Source organism: Macrotis lagotis, chromosome X, assembly GCF_037893015.1.
Source record: "Macrotis lagotis isolate mMagLag1 chromosome X, bilby.v1.9.chrom.fasta, whole genome shotgun sequence".
Taxonomy (NCBI): domain Eukaryota; kingdom Metazoa; phylum Chordata; class Mammalia; order Peramelemorphia; family Peramelidae; genus Macrotis; species Macrotis lagotis.
The window spans coordinates 644,969,545-644,991,850 of record NC_133666.1 but is presented as its reverse complement, the minus strand read 5'-3'; the positions used below and the strand labels follow the sequence as shown (position 1 = coordinate 644,991,850).

At 47.8% G+C, this 22,306-nt stretch overlaps 1 long non-coding RNA gene across 1 annotated transcript in view; it reads left to right on the top strand.

The window, feature by feature from the left end:
• Nucleotides 1-19,263, top strand: part of LOC141497534 (uncharacterized) — a 60,280-nt gene extending 41,017 nt beyond the window's left edge. The window contains exons 4-5 of the long non-coding RNA XR_012471349.1: nt 15,079-15,598; nt 18,356-19,263. This is a non-coding gene — a long non-coding RNA (uncharacterized LOC141497534). The remainder of the gene's footprint in view (nt 1-15,078; nt 15,599-18,355) is intronic.
• Nucleotides 19,264-22,306: the final 3,043 nt, after the last annotated feature.

Below are 22,306 nucleotides of genomic sequence, written 5' to 3'. Positions count from 1 at the left end.
ATCTCCTGGGCACCAAAATACAAGAGTAGGACAATGCATTTTCCCATTCTGCCAGGTGATTCACAGCCCTGGGAGTTGGCACCTGGGACATTCTGAGTCCCAACAGTGCCCATTTGGTGGCTGGGTGACCTTGGCCAAGCTGCCTTGCCTCCTGGGATGCAGCTTCCTAAGCCATAAAATAGAAAGGTAGCAAATATGTTATGTTGTTAATAGGACTCAAGTATTTATTGTTCATTAATTGAGTAAATATTCCCGGCCCTTCACCCCCCCAACAATGCACACCCACCCCAGTCCCATGGCCAGGTCAGAACCTCCTCAAGCTCTCCAGGGAGGGGATCCCCTTCCTCTTCTTGGGAAGCAAGATAACAAGGGGGCTGACTTGTGGATGGTCTAAAGAAACTGCATCCTCAGATCTCATTTTGTGGGAGACTGGGGGGTGGGGGCTGTGGAGAAGTGGGCCATCTATTGTAGCCCCCTGACGTCAGCCTAACTATCCACTCCCTAAAAGCTCTCCTGGCTGGGAAGCCTCCCAGCCTGCGGCAAGACCCTGGCCCCAGGGTGCCCCCCGGCAGACCTGGCTTCTCTGAGGTCAGCCCTGTCTCCCCCTCACCACAGTCTGCTTCTTATCCTGGCCCTGGTGGAGGTGGGACAAGGGGGAGGAGGGTGAAGGATGGAGCAGCTGATGGCTCTGGCTCCTTATAATAACCGGCTTACGTGAATTGCTGACGCGTTGGAGCCACGTGGGGGAGTGCGGGATGGGGGGGGGGGGCTGCTGAAAACAGGGGAATGATTCATCTCTGCCCCTGGCAAACTGCTGAGACCAGCGGCTCCCACCCTCCCCTTCCTGGGCTCCCAGCTGGAGGGGGTGGTGGGACAGAACAAGGTGACTTCTCTCTTCGGTTTCTCCCAACCACCCCCACCTCAGTTTCCCCATCTGTAAAATAAGGAGATGGAATGAGATGATTTCTAAGGGCCTTCCCAGCTCTGGCAGGCTTTGGGTGATGTTTTCGGCTCCTCTCTGAGTGGGTGGGCTTCTGGGGAGAGGGTGGCAGGGGGTGTGGAGGCTGCCTCTGGGAAAGGTTTATGCCCTCTGGAAAGGCTAGCTGTTATTATGATCTTTTTAATTATTATTAGCCCCGGACTGAGGTCCCTGCAGAATCCCTTGGAACTCAGAAGCTGTTTGTTCTCAGCCAGTGCAAAGGGCTCTTTCAGCGGCTCCCCACCTCTCTTTCCTGCTCTGGCGGGGATCCTGCCAAACCAGATCGCCTGGCCTGGGAATTGGAGGGGGCCGGGGAGATGATGGGGGGAGGTCCCGGTCTACAAATGTGCCAGGTGGCTCTCCAGCTGCAAGCTGCGAGGCCTTGTCTAGGCTCCCCAAGTCCCCTCTCCCCCTCCCTGCCCTTCCTGCCCAAGAGGCCCCGGGAGCGGCAGGCCTTGGGCTGGATCCCGGCGACCCCATCCCCCACCCCGTCCCAGGCCAGGCTGGGAAGGGGGGCCCAGGGGCAGCTAGCTCCTGCATGGGGGCTTCGGGAGGGCAGGGGGGCGCGGAGGGGCGACGGCCCATCTGGGGCAGGCCCCTGCCGGAGCTCCAGGGGCGGGCATTGCATATGCCCATGCGGGCGCCCACGTGGCCGAGGGCTGGGTCTGCGGGACGATGGCCGGTGCCCCCTCTCCCCGGGGGCTGGGAGCGCGTGCGCGCGGACCCCTACGTGAGTGTGGGGGCACCTTCCAGCACCCCTTGTTCAGAGCCGTCACTGTGGAGGCGGCCACGGGAAGCTGGGGGGCGGTCGGCTGTCCCCGGGGCTCCTTGCTCTTGTCTCCCGCCCGGGAGCCCCTGCATCTCCCTCCTGCTGTGCTCGCTCCCCCTCTTCTTCCCCGTCTGTCTCCCCTACTTTCTCCCTCCTCTTTCTCCCCTTGTCTGTCTCCGTGTCCCCCCACTGTCTCTGAGGGAGGGTCTCTTTGTCTCCGACCAGGCCTTCTCAAGGAAGGTTCCCACGGTGCCTGACTAGTGGGGGGTCTCGTCTGTGTCCGGGGCCCTCCGGGCGGCCTGGAAAGCCCGTGCCCCCCTTCTCAAAATCCTGTTGTTAAATAAGAAACTGCAAAGAAAATCAATAAAGTTGAAAGTCACGGCGACGTTGAAAGCGGGTCCTAGACCCCGGGGAGGAGCCCCGTGCTGGAGGCCGCCACCCCCGGGCCCCCAGGTCCCCCGGCCCCCCGCGGCGCAGGTCACGGTGCTGGCTCCGTGCGCCGCTCCGGGAGCCCCGCTGTGGGAGCCCCCAATGCGGCAGCCCCGCTCCGGGAGCCCCGCTCCGGCTCTGCGCGCTGGGGCGGGGAGGGGAGCCCAGGGCCCCCCGGGCCCGGCCCCGGCCCCGCCGCCCCCAGCCCCGTCCGGGCGCGTGGCGGCCACACGGTGGCGCTGCGGCTCCACGCGGCCCGCGGGACGGGAGCGGGGACGGCGGGGGCCGGGCCCGGGGGCACCGACCAGCCTGGGCTCTCGCCCGGGGGGCAGCTCCCCGCCCCCCAGCCCCCCCAGCCCCCCAGCCCCGGGGATGCTCAGGGATGCTCCCCGACCCCCCCCCCGGCCCGACAGTGGGGGGCGCGGGGACAGACACCGGAGAGACAAAGGGGCCGGAGGCCCGGGGCGGGGGGGGGGGGCTGGAGATCTGGGGGGACAGGGGATGGGGGGGCGGGGCCCGAGGGGGCAGCGTCCGGAGAGACAGAGGAGGGGGCTCCGCGGGAAGGGAGCCAGAGCCCCGGGACAGCGGGGAGCGGCCCGGAGACCGGGGCCTGGGGGCCTGGGGGGCCTGGGGGGCCAAGAGAAGACGCCGGGGTGCACGGGCTCACGCTGTCCCCCAGGGGGGAGGGGAGAGCCACAGCCCAGCCTGGGGTGCCCGGAAACAGAGGCGGGGCACAGCTGAGCCCCGGGCAGGTGCAGGAGCTGCTGAGCAAGCCCCCCCCCCCCGCACCCCCACATCCATCCTGGGCCTGGCAAGTGTGTCTGTGCGTGGGAGTGTGTGTCTGTGTGTGTGTGCATGTGAGTGTGTGTATGTGCATGTGAGTGTGTGTGCATGTGAGTGTGTGTATGTGCATGTGTGTTTGTGTGTATGTGGGTGTGTGTCTGTGCATGTGAGTGTGTGTCTGTGTGTATGTGTGTGTGCCTGTGATTGTGTGTCTGTGTGCATGTGAGTGTGTATGTGTATGTGTGTATGTGTGTGTGCCTGTGTCCCCCCTCCCAGCCTCTGCCCCTGAGTGTCTCTGGGTGTCGCTTGCCCTCCCCGCCTGGCAGGGCCCCCACGCTCCCCCTGCCAGGCTGGGGCTGAGTCACCCTCATTCACAAACCCGCTAGAGCCGCTTGCAAGTTTCTCCCCCACTCCTCCCAGAGCCAGCCAGGGAGCCCGGGAGGGGGGAGGAGGAGGGAGTCAGCCCAGGCTGGCGCAGGCTGGCAGCGGTTGCCATGACAATGCCTGGCCCCAGGACCAGCAGCAGGCAGTGGGGGGAAGCGGAACCCAGCAAGGATGGGGGAGAGGGAGGAGGGAGAGGCTTTGTGGGATCCAGACTGACAGGCCCAAAAGAGGAAACAGGTCCAGAAACAATTGACTGGCAGCTGTCTGGGCAAGGACTGGGACTCGTGGGCAAAGCCAGAACTCTTGCAGTGGGGCCCCGGCCCTGGGGCTCCTAGTCTTACCTCCACCTGTGAAGACCCCCCCCCCCCCGTAGACCTGACTGGGAGGACATCTAGCTTCTGCTAGAAGTCATGGGGGGGAGGGCTTGCCCCTCTACCTCAGCTCTGATGGCTAGAAAGCTTTCCCTGACTATTTCCTCTTTGCTCCTTCCCTTCATTTGTCCCTCTCCCACCCCCTGCCCGCCCACCCACCCATGCCCAGTGAGCAGACAACAGATCCTTCTTCCACAAAACAAGTTCTGGGGATACTTGGAAGCATATCTGTCATAGCCCCCCCGAATCTTCTCTACCTTCTACCACATGCTGTCTGCTAACGTGCTCTGGCCCAGGGCCTTGGCCACACTCCTTCTTGGATCTCTTTTCCTCATATGTAAAATTAGATTACTGGATGACCTCTAACTTCCTTCCTGGCTCTGACAGTCTGTGTTCTAATGGACTTCTGATATTGTACAACCTAAGGCTTCCCCCAGCCCTGACACTGGTCTCAGGGCCCTCGCAGCTCCAACATTCTAGGCTCTGTGTTTTAAGATTATTTCCAGCTCTGATTGTCCACATCTCATGGTCCAAGGGCTCTCACAGAGCTGACATTCTGTGATCAAAGCCTCCTCACTTTGCCCCACCCCCCTTCCAACCCTCAGAGCCTCCCCCCCTTGTTTCTGACTCTGCGAGAGGGGCCTCCATTGATAAATCTCTCCCCCCTCCTTCCCTGTTGTCATGGAGACCTCACCAGCCCTAGCAACCAGAGGGGAGGGATGTGGGGAGAGAAGAGAGATCAGGATGCCCCAGGCCTAGAAAAAGGGAGAAGAGGAAGCTGGGGCCAGAGCAGAATCATAGGATCTGAGTGTGTGTGTGTGTGTGTGTGTGTGTGTGTGTGTGTGTGTATGTGTGTGTGTCTGCATATGAATGTATGTGTGTGTTTCAATGTATCTAGGTCCAAGAAGATGTTCCCTGCTACAATGTGGGGCTGGGGATTAGGGTAGGACTCCCATGGGTCTAGGGAGTTTGGGAGTCTGGAGTTGATAGCACATGCTGCTATACATTATAGGACTTATATGGGAGCCTGGGCAGGCGTCCATAAGTGTCTGGGCCTGTGTTTGCCTCAGTGACTGTGTGTGAAATTATAGCAGCATCAACTGTGTATGTGTGTGTGCATGTGTTGTGTGTGCATGTGTGTGTGTGTGTGTGTGTGTGTGTGTGTGTGTGCCAACAGTTGCATTTGGGCCAAGGGGAGGGGCTGGTGTATCTGGGCCATTGGGGAGCCCTGGCATGTCTGAGTTAATGAGAGAGAGGCTGATGCCATCAAGGGAAGGAACTAAGGTATCTACTAATGGGAAGGAGCCAGCATTTCTGTTCTCCTGGGAGAAGAAAATTACTTTCATTTTTATTTCAGCAAACATCCATAAAGCACCTACTATGTGGGAAATGCAGTGCTAGGGATGAGAATAATGAACATTTATTGAGCCTCGAGCTGTATATAAGCCAGTGTGGAAAACAACTTCACAATTATTATAATATTTGATCTTCACAAGCACCCTGAGAGGTAGACATTCTGTTCTTATCCCCATTTTACAGAGGCAGATACACTGGCAAAGAGAGTTTAAGTGACCTGCCTGAGGTCATGCAGCCAGTTAAGTGTCTGAGGCAAAGTTTGAATTCATCTCTTTCCAACCCCAGATCCAGTGCTCTATACACTGGAATACTGTAGAGCAATGTCCACGTGTTATGTCATTGGATCATTACAACAATCCTGTGAATTGGTGTTAAAATATTATTATCCCCATTTTTACAGATGAGGAAACTGAGGAAGAAACAATTGACTTGCTCAGGATCACAAAGAGATTAGAAAATGATTACAAGGGTGGCTAGGTGGTGCAGTGGATAGAGCACCTGCCCTGGAGTCAAGAGTACCTGAGTTCAAATCCAGCCTCAGACACATAATAATTACCTAGCTGTGTGGCCTTGGGCAAGCCACTAACCCCATTGCCTTGCAAAAACCTTAAAAAAAAAGATAATTCAGCTTTTAGGGGAGGCTAGGTGGAGCAGTGGATAAAGCACCAGCCCTGGAGTCAGGAGGACCTGGGTTCAAATCCGGCCTCAGACACTTAATAATGACCTAGCTGTGTGGCCTTGGGCAAACCACTTAAAAAAACCTAAAAGAAAAAAGAAAAGAAAATGATTACAAGTCCAGAAGAGATCACACAGACTTGGGCTGGAAGAGTCAGGGAAGGAAGGAAGGAAGGAAGGAAGGAAGGAAGGAAGGAAGGAAGGAAGGAAGGAAGGACGGACCGACCACTGTTTGGGGAGGGGACTGCAGATAAGAAGAAGCTTCATGTAAGAGATGGCACCAAAGTTGGGGATGAGCCTGAGCCTTGGGCAAGACTGGTGATTTCAGCAGCTGGTGGAGAAGACAAAGGCAGAGGGTCAAGGACCACTTCCCAGAATGCACTGAGGCAGGAGAGGGCCAACAAAGATCAGGCAATACCAAAAGGTCCAGGTGTTCTGGAAAGTAGAGTTGGCAAAAGGGAATCATGTGGATTCAGGCTAGAAAGTGAAGCAGAATCCCAAGTATAAAGGTATATAGCGAAAAGAATATGGATTGTTGTTTCAGGGGAGTGATGATCAGTAATATCACTATTGATTTTTGACAGAAAGGTGGTGGAATATGGGTACTGAATGAGATGAATTTTCAGATATGGTTAAGTGGTTTTTTTTTAACTTGGTTGAACTTATTTGTTTTTTGTTTTTTTTGCAGGGAGAGTTGTTAGAAAATGACAATATTTTTTCAAAATCAAAGAAAAAGTTCTTAAAAAACAAAAGTTAATTTGTAATCAGATTACTAACTGCTTCAAATTTAAGGATAAAGGTTTAGATTTTATCCTAAAGACAAAAAAAAAAGATGTCATTGAGGGATTTTTTATTGGGAAAGTGGAATGGTTAAGACAGAAGTATTGAAAAAGGGACAGCCAGGGGCGGCTAGGTGGCGCAGTGGATAAAGCACCTGGCCCTGGAGTCAGGAGTACCTGGGTTCAAATCCGGTCTCAGACACTTAATAATTACCTAGCTGTGTGGCCTTGGGCAAGACACTTAACCCCATTTGCCTTGCAAAACAAAAAAAAACTAAAAAAAAAGAAAGAAAGAAAAAGGGACAGCCAGAAGCAGGAAGATCAGTCTGGAGGCGGTTAAACAACCTTGGCTGGAGATGATGAGTCGCTAAACCTATATTAGTGAATAAGTGGGTAGATAGAAAAGAACCAACTGGAGAGATGTTGGAGCAGCTAGGTGATGTAATAGATAGAGAACCAGTCCTGGAGTAGGGAGGATCTGAGTTCAAATGTGACCTCAGTCATTTGACACTGTGTGACCTTGGGCAAGTCACTTAACCCTGATTGCCTTGCATCCAGGACCATATCCATTCATTCTGATCCATATCTGACCACTGGACCCAGACAATTCTGGAGGAGAAAGTGAGGTTGATGACTTTGCATAGCACCTCCTCACTCAAATCTAATTCACTTGCTTGTCAAGGCATCACCTCCCTGATGTCATGGTCTTCAAGAACATTATTTTGAGAAGGGCTTCATAGGTTTGTCTGGCCAGACATCAAGAGGCTACAACTTCCAAAGAAAGTCTAAAATTATTTCCAAGTCTGACAACTGCTCTTGGATAGGGTGGGAGATTGGTTCTGAGGTTCAGAACCTGGATGGCTACAGATAAGAGGCTCACTCCATAAATGAGGAAGTTGGCAAGAGGGGCAGGTTTGGAAGGGAAGCTGGTGAGCTCAGTTCGAGTCATGTTGAATTTAAAGTTGGTGTAAGACACATGGTGATGTCCAGAATGTAGCTGGTTCTTTGGGATAGAAGCTCAGGAAGACAGGTCTAGGCTAGAAAGATTTGGAAGCCCACTGCATAGAAAGGACAAGTGCAAAATAGATAGAAAGATAGCCCCACGCACACCTACCCCAAAGCTCTTCCACATTCTTGGGCTCCTTGGGAGTTGAGGCCAAGACTTTGTTGTCTGACCAGGTGATAACCATCAAAGGAATTCCCAGAAGGAGACCCACACAATGTGTAGTTTCTAAGACTGCACATCGGGAAGGCTGATAAACTTGATTGTCTACAGAAGGTTGTCCAAGAAGACGAGAATATGACCATCCAAGGCTGGACTGATAGCCTGGGGAAGTCTACCTCAGGCTGCAAGATGCATTTAATATTGGAAGGCCCACCATGGGGAAGAGGGATAGTGCACATTGCTTTCCCCCATCATAGATCTGAGTTGGAAGGGACAGCTCTTTCACTACCCCTCTGATCACCCCCCCCCACAGATAAGAAACTTGAAGCCCAATGGGACAGTGACCGGACAAAGGACAAAACCCAAGATCACAGAGGTAAAAAGCGTTAGAAGCAGGATTTGAACCTAGCTCCTATGGCTCTGGAGACAGTACTTTTTTGCCTTGTATTACTTAATTTTTCTTCTCCTCTATTTTTTTTTTTTTTTTTTTGTACAAGCTGCCTCCTTCCTAGTAGAATGGAAAGTTCTTGGGATCAGATACTATTTGGTTTTTTGTTTCCTCTGTTTTATCTTTGTATTCTGAGAATCTCAGAAGCAGTAACTTAATAACTGTTGTTTGAACTGAGTTGAATCCAGTGGGTAGGAAGCTGCTGGAGGAGGGTTGTAAGCATTTCAGAAACAGATTGGCGAGCCCCTCCAGGTCTTTAGAGATCTTCCAGATGCAGCGTTTATCAGAGGGTTTTAGGGAGAGCTTCCTCCCCAGGTGTAGATTAGACTCTATAGGAGAGGTCCTTAAAAGGCAGGATTAGGGGGATAGGGGTGGGATGGGGAGGAGATAGCAGCTTCCTTTGTCTACACCTCGGGCCTGAGCAAACAAAGGCAAATACCGAGGGTTAGTGAGGGCCTAGGTGGGGGCCATCTGAGGAAGCTTCCTACAGAAGAAAATAGAGGACAGAGAGTGGGAAGGGGCATGCCACATGTCTGGGCCGAGTAGAGGGGAGGAGGGGAGAGAGATGGGGAGCACGTGACCCAGGTTCACTGAGCTCTGGGTTTGGAGCCAGGAAACCTGGTTCAGCCAGCCGTTCCTCATGGGATCTCGGGCTGTTAGTTTCTCTGAGTCTCGGTTTCTTCATCTGTAAAATGGGGATAATAATGTAAGCCCAAATTGGTCAAGATATCTCACTAACCTCCTAGGAGACTGGAGAGAATGCCTTTTCTGTTCAGGGCTTCAGTCTCCTCCTCTCTGAATAAGATGATGCTCCAGACCCCTCCTGGTTCTGGGATTGGATGGTCCTGGGAATCCCTGACTCACCAGAACTTTAGGTGGGCAGACCCCAGGGTCAGACGTGGGTCATATAGAGCTTGAGACTGGTGCCTGGGCACCCTGCTCTCCCCAACACTCCCTGCTCTCCCATCCCACCCCACCCCTGTAAAATACGGGTTAATGACAGGGGGAGGACTGGGCAGGGTAACGAGCGTCAGGGAAGGGCTTGGAGATCCCAGGATGAAAGGCTCTGGGCAGGGGGGTGATGAGGGTACTCCTGGTAACTGCTCATGGGGAAAGGGGAGCTGCGGGGACTCTACTGGAGAATAGGGTGACTGGGACCCTAGGAGGGAGAAGCCTTGCTGGGTCCCCTAGCCCTGCTCAATAACCGGGGTGGCTGGTCTTAGAATCCCAGCTGCCCTCCTCCTCCCTCCCCACCCAAAGTTCCCCCTGGGGCAGGCTGCAGGATTCCCCAACTCCCTGGGGGGCCTTTGATCCCAGATCTCAAAGAGATGTTTAATTATCTCCCCACATCCCACCCACAGGGGAACAGGTGGGGAAACTGAGGTCAGGGCAGGGGAAAGGGCCAAGAGCGTGGGGCGTCAGAGGAGGCAGAGATGTAGGCAGCCAGTTCCCAGACTGGCAGAGTCCCAGGCAGGAAAGAGCCAGAAAGAAAGCCAGACACTGGGAGGTTTTTTTTTTTGGTGGGAGTGTTGTGGGTGGGTGGGTAGGGGGTTGGGGGACTGTTTCCAGCCCGGAAGGACCAGTTCAGGAAGCTTAGTGTAGTTTGGGGGGGGGTGAACAGGTCTGTTTGCAGGAGCCTGGGGGTCAGGACACCCCACCCCCTCCTCTGCAGCTGCTCAGAGAACTCAGATTTCTGTGTGATAGGAAAGGGAGCCATCCAGACAGAGGCAGAAGGGCAGGGGAGGCAGTATGGAAGTTTAGGAGCCTCCAGGGGCTGGAGGGACCCCATGCAGGGAGGAGAGGGCCAGCACTGGGAAAGGGGTTCCCTGTGCAGAGGGAGAGTCCTAGGCAGTGCCTGGGGTGGGGTTCTAGGCAGTGTTTGGGGTTAGGGATGGGGTTCCATGAAGGAAGGGGGGCCTCCTGTAGGAGGGGCTTCTTGGCAAGTGTGGTGGGTCTGGTGCAGGGGGGTAGGTCGGGGGCAGCCCAGCCCTAGGACTGGGGAGGAGAAGGCCCTTTTCCCCCTTTCTCAGGAGCCTGGACTTGCCTATCCGGTCAGACTGCTGCTGCCACTCAGGACTGTGGGAGGGGCAGGCCTAAGGTCAACGGGGTCAAGGCCCCCTAAGCGCCTTCCTTTCAGAAGGGGCTGGGAAAGAGGCCCCAGAGGAGTTGCTTCCTCCCCCGTCCATCTTGGGGCCTCCACATGGGGGCACCCTCTCTTCAGGAAAGGCCTGGCCCCCCCACTTGGTCAGCAGAGTGACCAGAGGGATTCCAGCCCTCCTCCCCCCATTAGGTGCCCCCACCCCAGTTCCATTTCCAGATCTCCTGGGTCCTGAGCTACGGGGGATGCTTGTAGCTCGGCTCCTACCAGAAAATGGGCTCCCAGAGCCACCCTGGGGAAGGGCTCAGGTTCCAGAGGAACTGGGAGGGGGGATGGGAGGCGACCTCCTCCGGAGTCTCTGCTGGAGGTGGGGGTGTGCACAGAAGGGGGGCTGTGCACTCATGCTGGCCAGTCTGGGAGGTGTGTGTCCAGGGGAGCCCCAGAGGGGGCAGGAGCATGGGTGTGTGCCTCAGCCCAGCTCAGGAGGGGCAGCCCTGCACCAGAGGCAGGCCCCTGGGGGGCCAGAAGGAGGAGAGTTGGGGGTCAGGGATGCATGTGGGGGGGCATCTATGCTGGAGGAGGGAGTGGGGAGGGAGGCAACTGGGACAATGCCCAAAATGTGTGTGGTTTCAGTCTGAGAGTCTGCCAGGCCCAGTGGGTCCAGGCTCCCAGCTCCCTGGGACTCACGTGAGCCTCTGGCCCTGGGCCCTGGGGAAGCAGGAAGCTGGGGTGGCCTTGGTGAGAGCGGAGGGAGGGAGAGAGGGAAGGAGCTGAGACCAGCCGCCTCCTCCCTCCTTGGCTCTGCTCAGTGACTCAGACTTGCCACCCCAGGCCCAGCTGGAGAAGTGTCAGAGCTGCAGGAGCGGGGCCCTTAGGGGGAGGGGGCCCCCGGCAAACCTTCACCCTAAAAGTGCAGGAGCAGCTAAGAGTCCCTTCTCCATCCTTCCAGCCTTGCCAAAAGGGCTTGACATGCAGAATAGAAAAGGTCAGAGCAGGAAGCTCTTGCAAATCATCTCATCCAACCACCTCCTTTGATAGGTGGAGAAACTGAGGCAAAGAGGAAGGAACTGGTTTCTAGGTTATCAGCTGAGCCAGGACTGGAAATGTGCCTTCTAACCACCACCCTGACCAGTTCAAAGATCTTTTGCTTAGCCTTCCTCTAACAGATATGCCCAAGAGGCATTGTAGTAGAGACAATAGGGATAGGTTGGATGCAGGACTAAGGAAAGAGGGAAAGATGCTCCTTGAGGACCCCAGATCTGAAGTGGGGCGTGACTGATAGGGGCTCGCTAAGGCTCCTTCCAAATATGACACTGTGTCCTCATATCGCTTGGGTAACGCCACAGACATAGAGCACTGAACCTAAAGTCGAGAAGCCCTGAGTTCAAATCCAACCTCTGACACTTAGTGGAATGACCTCTAGTCTGCTTCAGTGTCTTCATCTATAAAATGGAATTAATAATAGTACCTACCTCCCAGAGTTGTTTTGAGAATTAAATGATATTATATTTATAAAGCATTGCTTGGTAGTGCCTAGCATTATAATAAAGGCTTTAATAAATGTTTGTCTTCTTTTTTCTGCTGATATTCTTTGCTTTTAAGCATCTTTCAAGTCTAATGTTTTATTGTTTTCAAGTCCTTTCCAGTTCTGACATTCTTTTTTTTTTTTTTTTTACGTTTTTGCAAGGCAAACAGGGTTAAGTGGCTTGCCCAAGGCCACACAGCTAGGTCATTATTAAGTGTCTGAGACTGGATTTGAACCCAGGTATTCCTGACTCCAAGGCCAGTGCTTTATCCATTACGCCACCTAGCCGCCCCACAGTTCTGACATTCTTAATTCTAAGGCACGGGTTCCTAATCTGGGGTCCACAAGCTTTTTTTTATTTTTTGGATTTTTTTTAAGGCAACAGAGTTAAATGACTTGCCCAAGATCACACAATAAGTAAGTATTAAATCTCTGAGGTTGGATTTGAACTCAGGTCCTCCTGACCCCAGGGCTGTTGCTCTATCCATTGTGCCATCTAGCTGTCCCTCCACCACCTTTTAAAAAAAATTTAGATAACTATTTCATTAAAAATTGTTTTCTCCACAAATGTACATGTGCAACTTTTGTCAGACTGTTCACCAATGAGGGGAGGGAGGTGGGAAGGGAAGGTGGTAGAAAATATGTAACATAAATTTGCAAGTGGATGAATGTTGAAAAACTTCCATAGCATGTAACTGGAAAAATAAAATATCAATTAAAAAAAAAGAATTTATTTTCTCTGTAATTCTATATCTTTTATTTTATGCATTTAACATTATTTTGAAAAGGGGATCATAGACTTCCCTGACCAAACCACCAAAGCCCAAAAATAGGTCTAAAATAACTTTCCGCTCTGATACCCCCTGCCCTACTCTGAAGTCTTAGCTCTTAGAGCCAATCAGCCTCTGGTTTTGGATTCAGATTCAGAAGCCATGAAATCCAATCCTACCTATCTGACAAGTTAGCTTTAGTTTCTGAGCTCCTGTTTTTCTCCTGTGGGGATAATAAACCCTGTTAGCAGCTATCTCCTAGGGGTTTTGTGAAGCATAAATAAGACAGAGTATATGTAAAGTTCTTGGCTAGTTTCAAAAGTTCTGTTTGCCAGTTGTTATGATTGCAATTCTGGTCTTCAGGTTCTACCCAGTTAGGCTTCTAGTTTAAGTCTCATATTCTGTCTCAAGTTCCTGTCGAGCTTTGATTCCTTCTTTTCTAATGTCTTTTCCAGCTCTAAACCAAGGAAACTCAGACACACACACTGGAAGAGCTTGGAGTATGTTTCCAGTGATGGCTTTTATACAGTGAAGGTGCTCAAATAGTGCAGTGAATAGAGCACCAGCCCTGCAGTCAGGAGGACCTGAGTTCAAATTTGACCTCAGACACTTAATAATTATCTAACTGTGTGACCTTGAGCAAGTCACTTAATCCCACTGCCTTGAAAGAACCAAAAAAAAAATTCAAGTTTCAGAGAAGGTGGTCATCAGGAGCTTGACCTCATGGGATGGTCTTACTTAGTCATGAAATAAAGATAGGGTGAAAATTCCCTTTGCCTTGAGTCTTAGTTCTAAAATAAATTTTTATTGATATCCCCTTATATCTCTTCTTTGGAGCTAGGTTTGCTCTTTGTTAATTTTGCAGCATTCACTTTTGACGTGTGTATGTAGCTTCTTTCCATTTTCATTGTTGTACTTATTGCACATATTATTTTCTTGGTTTTGCTTACTTCACACAATATCAGTTCTGTAGATCTTCCCATTTTTCTCTGTATTCATCAAATTCTTTTTTTTCAGGGTTTTTGCAAGGCAATGGGATTAAGTGATTTGCCCAAGGCCACACAGCTAGGTAATTATTAAGTGTCTGAGACCGGATTTGAACTCAGGTCCTCCTGACTCCAGGGCCCGTGCTCTATCCACTGTACCATCCAGCTGCTCCTATTTATCAAATTCTTACGGGACAGTAATATTCCATTATGTCCATGTACTGCAGTTTGTTTAGCCATTTCCCAGTTAATGGGCATCTCCTTTGTTTCTAGTTCTTTGCTATCACAAAAAATGATTGCCTCACATCCAGGACCATCCCTAGGCCTGACCCATATCTGACCACTAGACCCAGGTGATTCTGGAAGAGAAAGTGCGGCTGGTTACTCAGCACAGCACCCGCTTCATTCAGATCCAACTCACTTGCTTGTTATGACATCACCACCTTGATGTCATGGTCTTCTTCAAGAACAAAGGCCCACCATCATCATCACACACAACCATACACATACATATATATTTTCCTCTTGCAATGGCCTCCTAGGGACATACATCTAGTAGTAGAATCTGTGCATCAAAAGTCATGGACATTCTAGTACTTCTATTTGCATCATTCTAAATGGCTTTATCAAATGATTGTACTGATTTACAATTCCACCAAAATGCACCAGTGTGCCTATCTTCCCATAGCCCCTCCAACATTGTCTATTCCATCTTTTGCCATCTTTGTCAGTTTGCAGAGTGTGGATCTTGTTAAGGAGAACATAGGGGACAGCTAGGTGGTTTAGTGGATAGAGTACCAACCCTGGAGTCAGGAGGACCTGAGTTCAAATTTGGCCTCAGACACTTAATGATTACCTAGTTGTGTGACCTTTGGCAAGTCCCTTAACCCCATTATGAAATGTATGATCCCTTGATCAAAGGACCTTAGGAATTATTTAGTAGAATCTTCTAATTTTTTAGGAAAAGAAACTAAGTCCCAGGGAGTTTAAGTAAGACTTGCTCAAGGTCACATAAAATAATACAAAGCAGAGCTGAAATTTGAACCCAATTCCTGTGACTTAAAGTTCAGAGATCAGGATGACATAATTTAAAAAACAAAACAAAACAAAACAAAAAAAAGCCCAAATTTGATTTGGAGTCAGATGATTTGAAACTGAATCCTGACTCTGCCATAGACTGCCCAAGATCTTGGGAAACTACATAACTACCCTGAGCCTCAGTTTCTCTGCATTCTTTTTTTTTTGCAAGGCAATGGAGTTAAGTGACCTGCCCAAGGCCACACAGCTAGGTAATTATTAAGTGTCTGGATCTAGATTTGAACTCAGGTGCTCCTGACTCCAGGGCCAGTGCTCTATCCACTGCACCACCTAGCCACCCCTCAGTTTCTCCATCTAAAAAAATGAAATGGTTGCTCTAGATAGAGATTTTTAATCTGGAGTCCATGAATAGATTTCAGATTTTATCTAAGTTCATGAACCTGAGACATTTGGGGGGGGGTGAACTACATCTTTATTGTAACCTCTAACTGAAATTTAGCATTTCCTTCCATTGTGAATGCAGGATAACAAACATGTTTCTGAGAAGGGGTTCAGAGGAAACCCCAGGCTGCCATGGACATGGCAAAGAGGTACCACTGACCCAAGGGATCTTGAAGGTTCCTGCCAGCTCTAAATCTATGGTCTTTGTTGACTCACATACATCTTTGTTCAGCCATCCATGAAATCGTCTTGGTAAAGTGTGAACTTTTCTCTGTTGCCCTTTTGATAACAATTTTGATGGTTCATAACTGAAGATTGAAAAGTCTCCACTCTTTTGTAAAGCCAGCCTACACCAGGTTTGGTGTTTAAAAAGGGAATACCCATGGAGTCAAGGTTAAAGAATTGGAGATAGAAGAAGAAAGATTGTATCTGGGTTTGAAATTACAAGTTTCCATATGAACTGGGGAATCAGTGATGAAGAGGACCAAGGAAAGGAGTTTCTGGACCAAGCAGGAAGCAGAGCTAAGGACTTCCAAGGGAAATAATAATAATAATAATAATAACTTCCCCCCTTCATTTTCAAAGAAGACCATGACATCAGGGTAGGTGATGCCATGACCAGCACATGAATTGAACTTGAGTGTGTGCATGTGGGGGGCAGTGCTAAGTCACCAGTCTTACTTTCTCCTCCAGAGTCAGCTGGGTCTAGTGTTTAGATATGAATCAGGACAACTGGACATGACCCTGGATGCAGACAATTAGGGTTAAATGACTTGCCCAAGGTCACACACACACAACTAGTAAGAGTCAAATGTCTGAGGTCAGATATAGTCACAATGTGAAGGGGCAAATGTGAACTTCATTCTTTTTTGGTTTTTTATGTTTTATGGAGTTCATCAATTTCCACTTATGAAGGGAAGTTTAGAGGACTGTAGAGGTTTTTGTTTTGTTTTGTTTTTCCCAAGGCAAACGGGGTTAAGTGGCTTGCCCAAGGACACACAGCTAGGTAATTATTAATTGTCTGAGACCAGATTTGAACTCAGGTACTCCTGACTCCAGACTGTAGAGGTTTTAAGGGGAGATGGAACACCCCAGGAAAGTGGCTTGACTTTCATCAGTTCAAAACTCCCTCTTTATGAGAAGCCCCTCAATCCAGAGTAGTACTATAATTTTAAATGATTGTATAGGTCTTGAGAAGCTTCCCTGAAAAAGGGAAGAAGAGTTATGTTAACTTGTTCCAAGTTTGTGTGTGAATCTTTGAAGGGTTGTTTAAAGTTAGTTAAAGAAAGTCTCTTTTATTCACTGCCTTGTTAGCCTGAATGCTTACATGGGAACTGAGGGACTTTTCTTTTTTGTAATGAAAAGACATGTCAGATTCTAATGTTCTCAGGACAGCCTAGGTTGTAGTGATTGTTGGGCTGTGTGTGTGTGTGTGTGGGGGGGTATTACAGGAGGAATGAATCTGTTAATGGTATTCCCAGGGAAAATCCTGGATAGGTAGGGATGGGTAGTCCCCAAGATTGAACCCAGAGATTCAGATCTGGGCCACAGGTTATAAGAATTGAACCTGACTTCTGCAATGCAGCTCTCTTCCCCTTCTTCAACAACAATGGCAGAGTTAGCCAAGGATTGTACTGCTTTAGTTCATCTGTAAACATTTACTTAACTACCATTGCTCTAAATGAGAGACTTGGGTCCAATGACCAACAAGTTGACTAGAGAAATGAAACTAGGCCAATAGTCTCATTCTCACACTGCACAAAGTCAGAATTTATAAGGAAGTTGTCTCCAAACAGAAAGATGTTTCATAGGTTCTCCTCAGCAGGTCAAACAAAGGAGTTCACAGGATCATTGATTTAAAGCTGAAAAGGATCTTAAAGGACACCAAAACCACCCCCTTCATTTTGCAAATAATTATACTAGCTAGTATTTATGTAGTGATTTAAAATTTGCAAGAGGCCTTTATAAATTTCATCTCATTTTATCCTCACAACAACCCTGGCAGGTTAGTGATTTTTTTTGTTTTTGTTTTTTGGCAAGGCAATGAGTTTAAGTGATTTGCCCAAGGCCACACAGTTAGGTAATTATTAAGTGTCTGAGGCCAAATTTGAACTCAGGTCCTCCTGACTCCAGGGCTAGTGCTCTATCCACTGTGCCACCTAGATGCTCCTTATTAGTGCTGTTTTTTAATTCCCACTTTACAGATGAGGAAACCAAGGCAGGCAGAAGCTAAGTGACTTGCCCAGGGTCACACAGCTATTAATGTCCAAGGTTGGATTTGAACTCTGGTCTTCCTGACATTAGTCCCAATGCTCTATCTGCTGATCTCAGATGAGGAAATTGAGGCTCATAGAGATAGAATGTGACCATTTGTACAATACTTTATTTTAGTCGTCCTTCACCTCTCTGCTGCCAGTAAGGTATATTTCATCATCTTTTCTCCAGAACAGTCATTGGGTTTCCAGTTATTTCACTTCCTTCTAGTGATCTTTTCGTTGGCATTATTATAGTTTATATGTTACTCTCTTGGTTCTAATTATTTTGCTCCACACCAAGCTTGTAAAAATCTTCCCATGTTTCTCTGAATTCCTCATCATCATTCTTTTTGTGTTACCAATAATACTCCATCACAACCCTATGCTGCTTCATTTGCATTTTCCCTATGTAAACCATGATTTTACGTGGTCCATTATGGTCTGCAATTCTATTTTTGCGAAAGTTGTGTGTTCATATCCTTTTGACTACTTCTGTGTTGGGAAACAGCTCTTGGTCTTGTCCTTGGCTGCCATCTATCAGATCTTTACTTGGCAGTGAGATCAAGGGCAACTAGATAGTGCAGTGGATAGAATACCCAATCTGGAGTCAAGAAGACTCATCTTCCTGAGTTCATATTCAGCTTCAAACACTTATTAGCTGTGTGACCCTGGGCAAGTCACTTAATCCTGTTTGTATCAGTTTTCTCATCTGTAAAATGAGCTGGAGAAGGAAATGGTAAACCATCCCATTATCTCTGCCAAGACAACACAAATAGGATAACAAAAAAGTCAGACACAACTGGGCAACAATAGCAGTGGAAGTTGGAAATATTCTGGAGAAAGTTGAAGTGTATGCAGGCATTCTGTAATTGGTTTCAATCTGCTAACCCTGCTAAGCCTCTTGATTGACTGAGGTTAGGGAATTGGGGTGGGGGGAGGTGGGGAAGGCATTCAAAAGGTTGGCCTTTGCCCCTACTCTATTTGGGACTTCTTCCTGGCTGACAACATCCGGTGATAGAAAATGCTATAAGAGGAGAAGCCTACATGTGGCCTTGTGACAAAGGGCCTTGCTTCTTTGTTTCAGCATTTGTTCTTTCATTTTAGGTGAAGGAAGTCAGGGGCTATGACCTTGGAAGCTTCAAAAAGTCTGGGGAATGAACCAACTGAGGGCCAGGAGTCCGGGAGTTGAGTCCTTCCTGGAGTTTTACATTCATCTTTGAAAATGTTATACAGATAATTTTTTTTTTTACAATGAATACTAAAATTTTTTAAATTTAAATTTAAAAATAATAAGCAGACTGTGATAGAAGTTCTCAGTTTCATGGAGAATCCTATTATATGTTCTATTTTGTATGTGGAAATGCCCATTTTACTGGACAGAATTTGTTAAATTTAGGACATAAAACAGGAAAATGATAAATTCAATTAGACCTGGGGGGCGGGAGGTTATACAGAGGAATAACCGGACATTAAAAGCAACGTCCCCTCACAAAACAAGAACAATAGCAGGTAACATCTATATGGCACTTTGACGTTTACAAAGCATTTTACAGATGTTATTTTATTTGATGCTCCCAACAACTTCAAGGCAGGGGAAACAGGTGATATTTTAGAACAGTAAAGGGCAACATGAATCTACAGCAAATCCAGAATAAACCAGATTTATTACAAGAGTTTCCATAGATGAAATTGCAAGGAAGACAGCAAATAGATGGAGCTTGGAACCAATCTGCCATCATTTCTATTTCAATGTCTTCTCTTTCAGAAAGACAGAAAAACTGCACATTTGACCTCAAAAGCTCAAGTCCCTGAATATTCATACATACATACATATGTACATAATACATACATACACATATAGACATACATACATGTGCATGAGAGGAGTAATGGAATTGAAGAGGATGGAGTCAGAAAAAGTCTAAGCCTGAGGTGGGTTCAGAGATTTATCAAGAGTGTTCTCTGGATCAATGTATACCATGGAAATAATGTAAAGACTAGACTGCCTTCTGTGGTGGGAGGAGGGAAGCAAGAAGGGGGGAAAAATTGTAAAACTCAAAATAAAATCTTTCTTAAAAAAAAGAGTGTTCTCTGGGAATCTTCTTCATCATTTCCTACAACATCCTTTCCAATTCCTGATATTCCAGTTCTCAGTATTCAGAAACTTACCACACTCTGAAACTCTCTTCCACAGGTAGCCTGTAGCCCTCCCACCCTACCTTTTTATCTTCTGCCTTTAGACAGTGATCTCTGGAAGTGGGGACTATCTTATGTTTGGTTTTGTATTTCAAGTGCTTAGAAAAGTGATTGGCAGGGGCGGCTAGGTGGCGTAGTGGATAAAGCACCGGCCTTGGAGTCAGGCGTACCTGGGTTCAAATCCAGTCTCAGACACTTAATAATTCCCTAGCTGTGTGGCCTTGGGCAAGCCACTTAACCCCATTTGCCTTGCAAAAAAACTAAAAAAAAAAGTGATTGGCACATAGTAGGGGCTTAATAAACATTTATTGACACTAAGTCTCTAAGACAGGGGCAAAAGAAATCCATGCAATCATTTACACAATTTTGGAATCTGCAGGAAGGTTGTGAGGATGGGTGAACAGAGGAAAAACCCTATGAGTTGGAAAAATTATGGTTAGTGTTATTGTTACCAAAAAAAAACAAGAAGATCAAGAGACTCATGTGCCTACCTTCCCATTCCTGTAAAATCTTTTTGTAGCTGATTTATAATATATAAAGAGCATTCTCCATGATCTTTTTTAAAAAAATTTATTTATTTAAGGCAATGGCATTAAGAGTGACTTGTAGGGAGGCTAGGTGGTGCAGTGGATAGAGCACCGGTCCTGGAGTCAGGAGGACCTGAGTTCAAATTTGACCTCAGACACTTAATAATTACTTAGCTGTGTGGCCTTGGGCAAGCCACTTAACCCCACTTTCCTTGAAAAAAAACCTTAAAGAAAAGTGACTTGCCCAAGGCCACACAGCTAAGCAATTATTAAGTATCTGAGGTCGGATTTATACTCATTCTGAATCCAGGGCTGGTGCTCTATCCCCTGCATCATGTAGCTGCCCCCATAAAGAACATTCTCAACAGAAATATGAGAAAGGAATATCCAGATCTCATCTTCATGATCAGAAAATTGATTGAAAGGTAAAAAAATATATAACATAGCACAGTGTTTACTATTCTTTAATTTTTAAAAAAAATATTTGACTTAGTACAGCAAAATATAGCCTAAAAAAGTTTTCCAATAAGGAATGCCCTTTATGTGTGGTAAGATCATGTAAGCCTCTTGATAGATGCAATCACAAGCTTTAATTTCATTTGACAAGCTTCTGATTATCAAGCAACACCAATACATTGTCAGTATCAGTGCCTGTAAAGGCATAAACACCAATTCCCTATCAATACCAATACCAATAAAGGTATAAATAAGGAGGCAAACATTTGCCAGTGGTGGTTAATATTGTCCTGCCCAAAGTCACATGTAAGAGGGATTTCCTTTGGATGAAAAACTGAAAACTTCTTGTAGTTCTTATCTGCATATGGTGTTGGGCTGATTGCATCATCGTTCCCAAGAATAGTACTGGCATTTGGGAGTGTATCAGCTGTTCAGGAGGACTATCACCTTGCTGAGCCCTTTTCAGAGCTATTCATTCACCTTTGGTGCCTACCTGTCATCCAACTCTCACCTCTCCAAGAAGTTGTAGCATGAGCAGCCTCCATATCTAGGAAGCAGGTTAAGTATAACTGACACACACCTCAAAACCATCTGTGAGTTGGGGGAATATCTACCCCATGCATGTGAAGACTTGCCCCAACCAAATGGGCCTATGAGAGCAATTTGTTTCAATGGCCATGAAGGCAAATGAGGCAGACATTGTAGAGTACTTAGAGTTTGATCAGACGTGGAAGATATCAAAGTCATCCTCTGCAGTTCAGTCCATTCCCTAGTCATCCTGACTCTGACCTGCCACTGAATTTTGATGTCTCAGGAAGAAAGAGTGAGGCTGATAACTTTTCACAATGCTCCTTTAAATACAATTCACACTTAAGTCCAGGATATCACCCAGCATATCGCGATATCATTGGTCCTCTTTGAAAATATGAAGGTACACCATCACCAACAACCCCTATAGGGCATTCTCATTGAGATTCCCAACTACTCAAAATAAATTTACCTAGCATTTTATATAGGGCAAAATAAAAACCTTTGAGAACTTCCCTCTTTCTGTAGAAACCTTCCGGGCATCCAGGTTCACAGTCTCAGCATCTCCTCTACTGCTCATTTTCCTTCATCCCACATATCTAACCAGTTCTCACATCTTGTCATTTGGACGGCCACCATAGCTCTCAAATCTGCCCGCTCTAACTCTGACTCTGCCCCCCATAGTCTTTCTCCTTCTTGATGAAGACCCTTCACCACTTCTCACCTTAGACTGTTTAATAGCCTCAGGTCTCTCTCCACTGAAATCCATCCTCCTTCCATTCAGCTGTCAAGGTTTTTCTTAAAAGCAGATCTGACCTTGTTTCTTCCCTATTCAATAAATTCCAGTAGTTCCCTATAGTCTTGAGAATTGAGTAGAAAATCCTTTCTTTAGTCTTTAAAACCCTACAAAACCAGAACTCAACCTATCTAACCTGATTATTCATCCTGCTGGTCTTCTAATTGTTCCTCATACATAACACTCCATCTCTCTTCTCTGCATCTTTGCCCATGCCTAGGATGCATTCTCGTCTCATCTCTGCCTCTTAGAATTCCTTTTATATGAAGACTCTTTAGAGCCAGTGAAGTGGTTCAGTAGACAGAACATAGGACCTTGAGTCAAGAAGACCTGAGTTCAAATCCAGTCTTAGATACTTATTAGTTGCATAACTCTGAACAAGTCACTTAACCTCTGCCTGCCTTAGTTTCCTCAACAGTTAAATAGAATAATAATAGTACCTATTTCCTGGGGGGTAGTGAGAAATAAATGAAATAATATTTGTAAAGTACTTAGCACTCCAGAGTTTAGCCCTCAACAAAAACTCATTGATGAATTGATTGAAAGAATGTC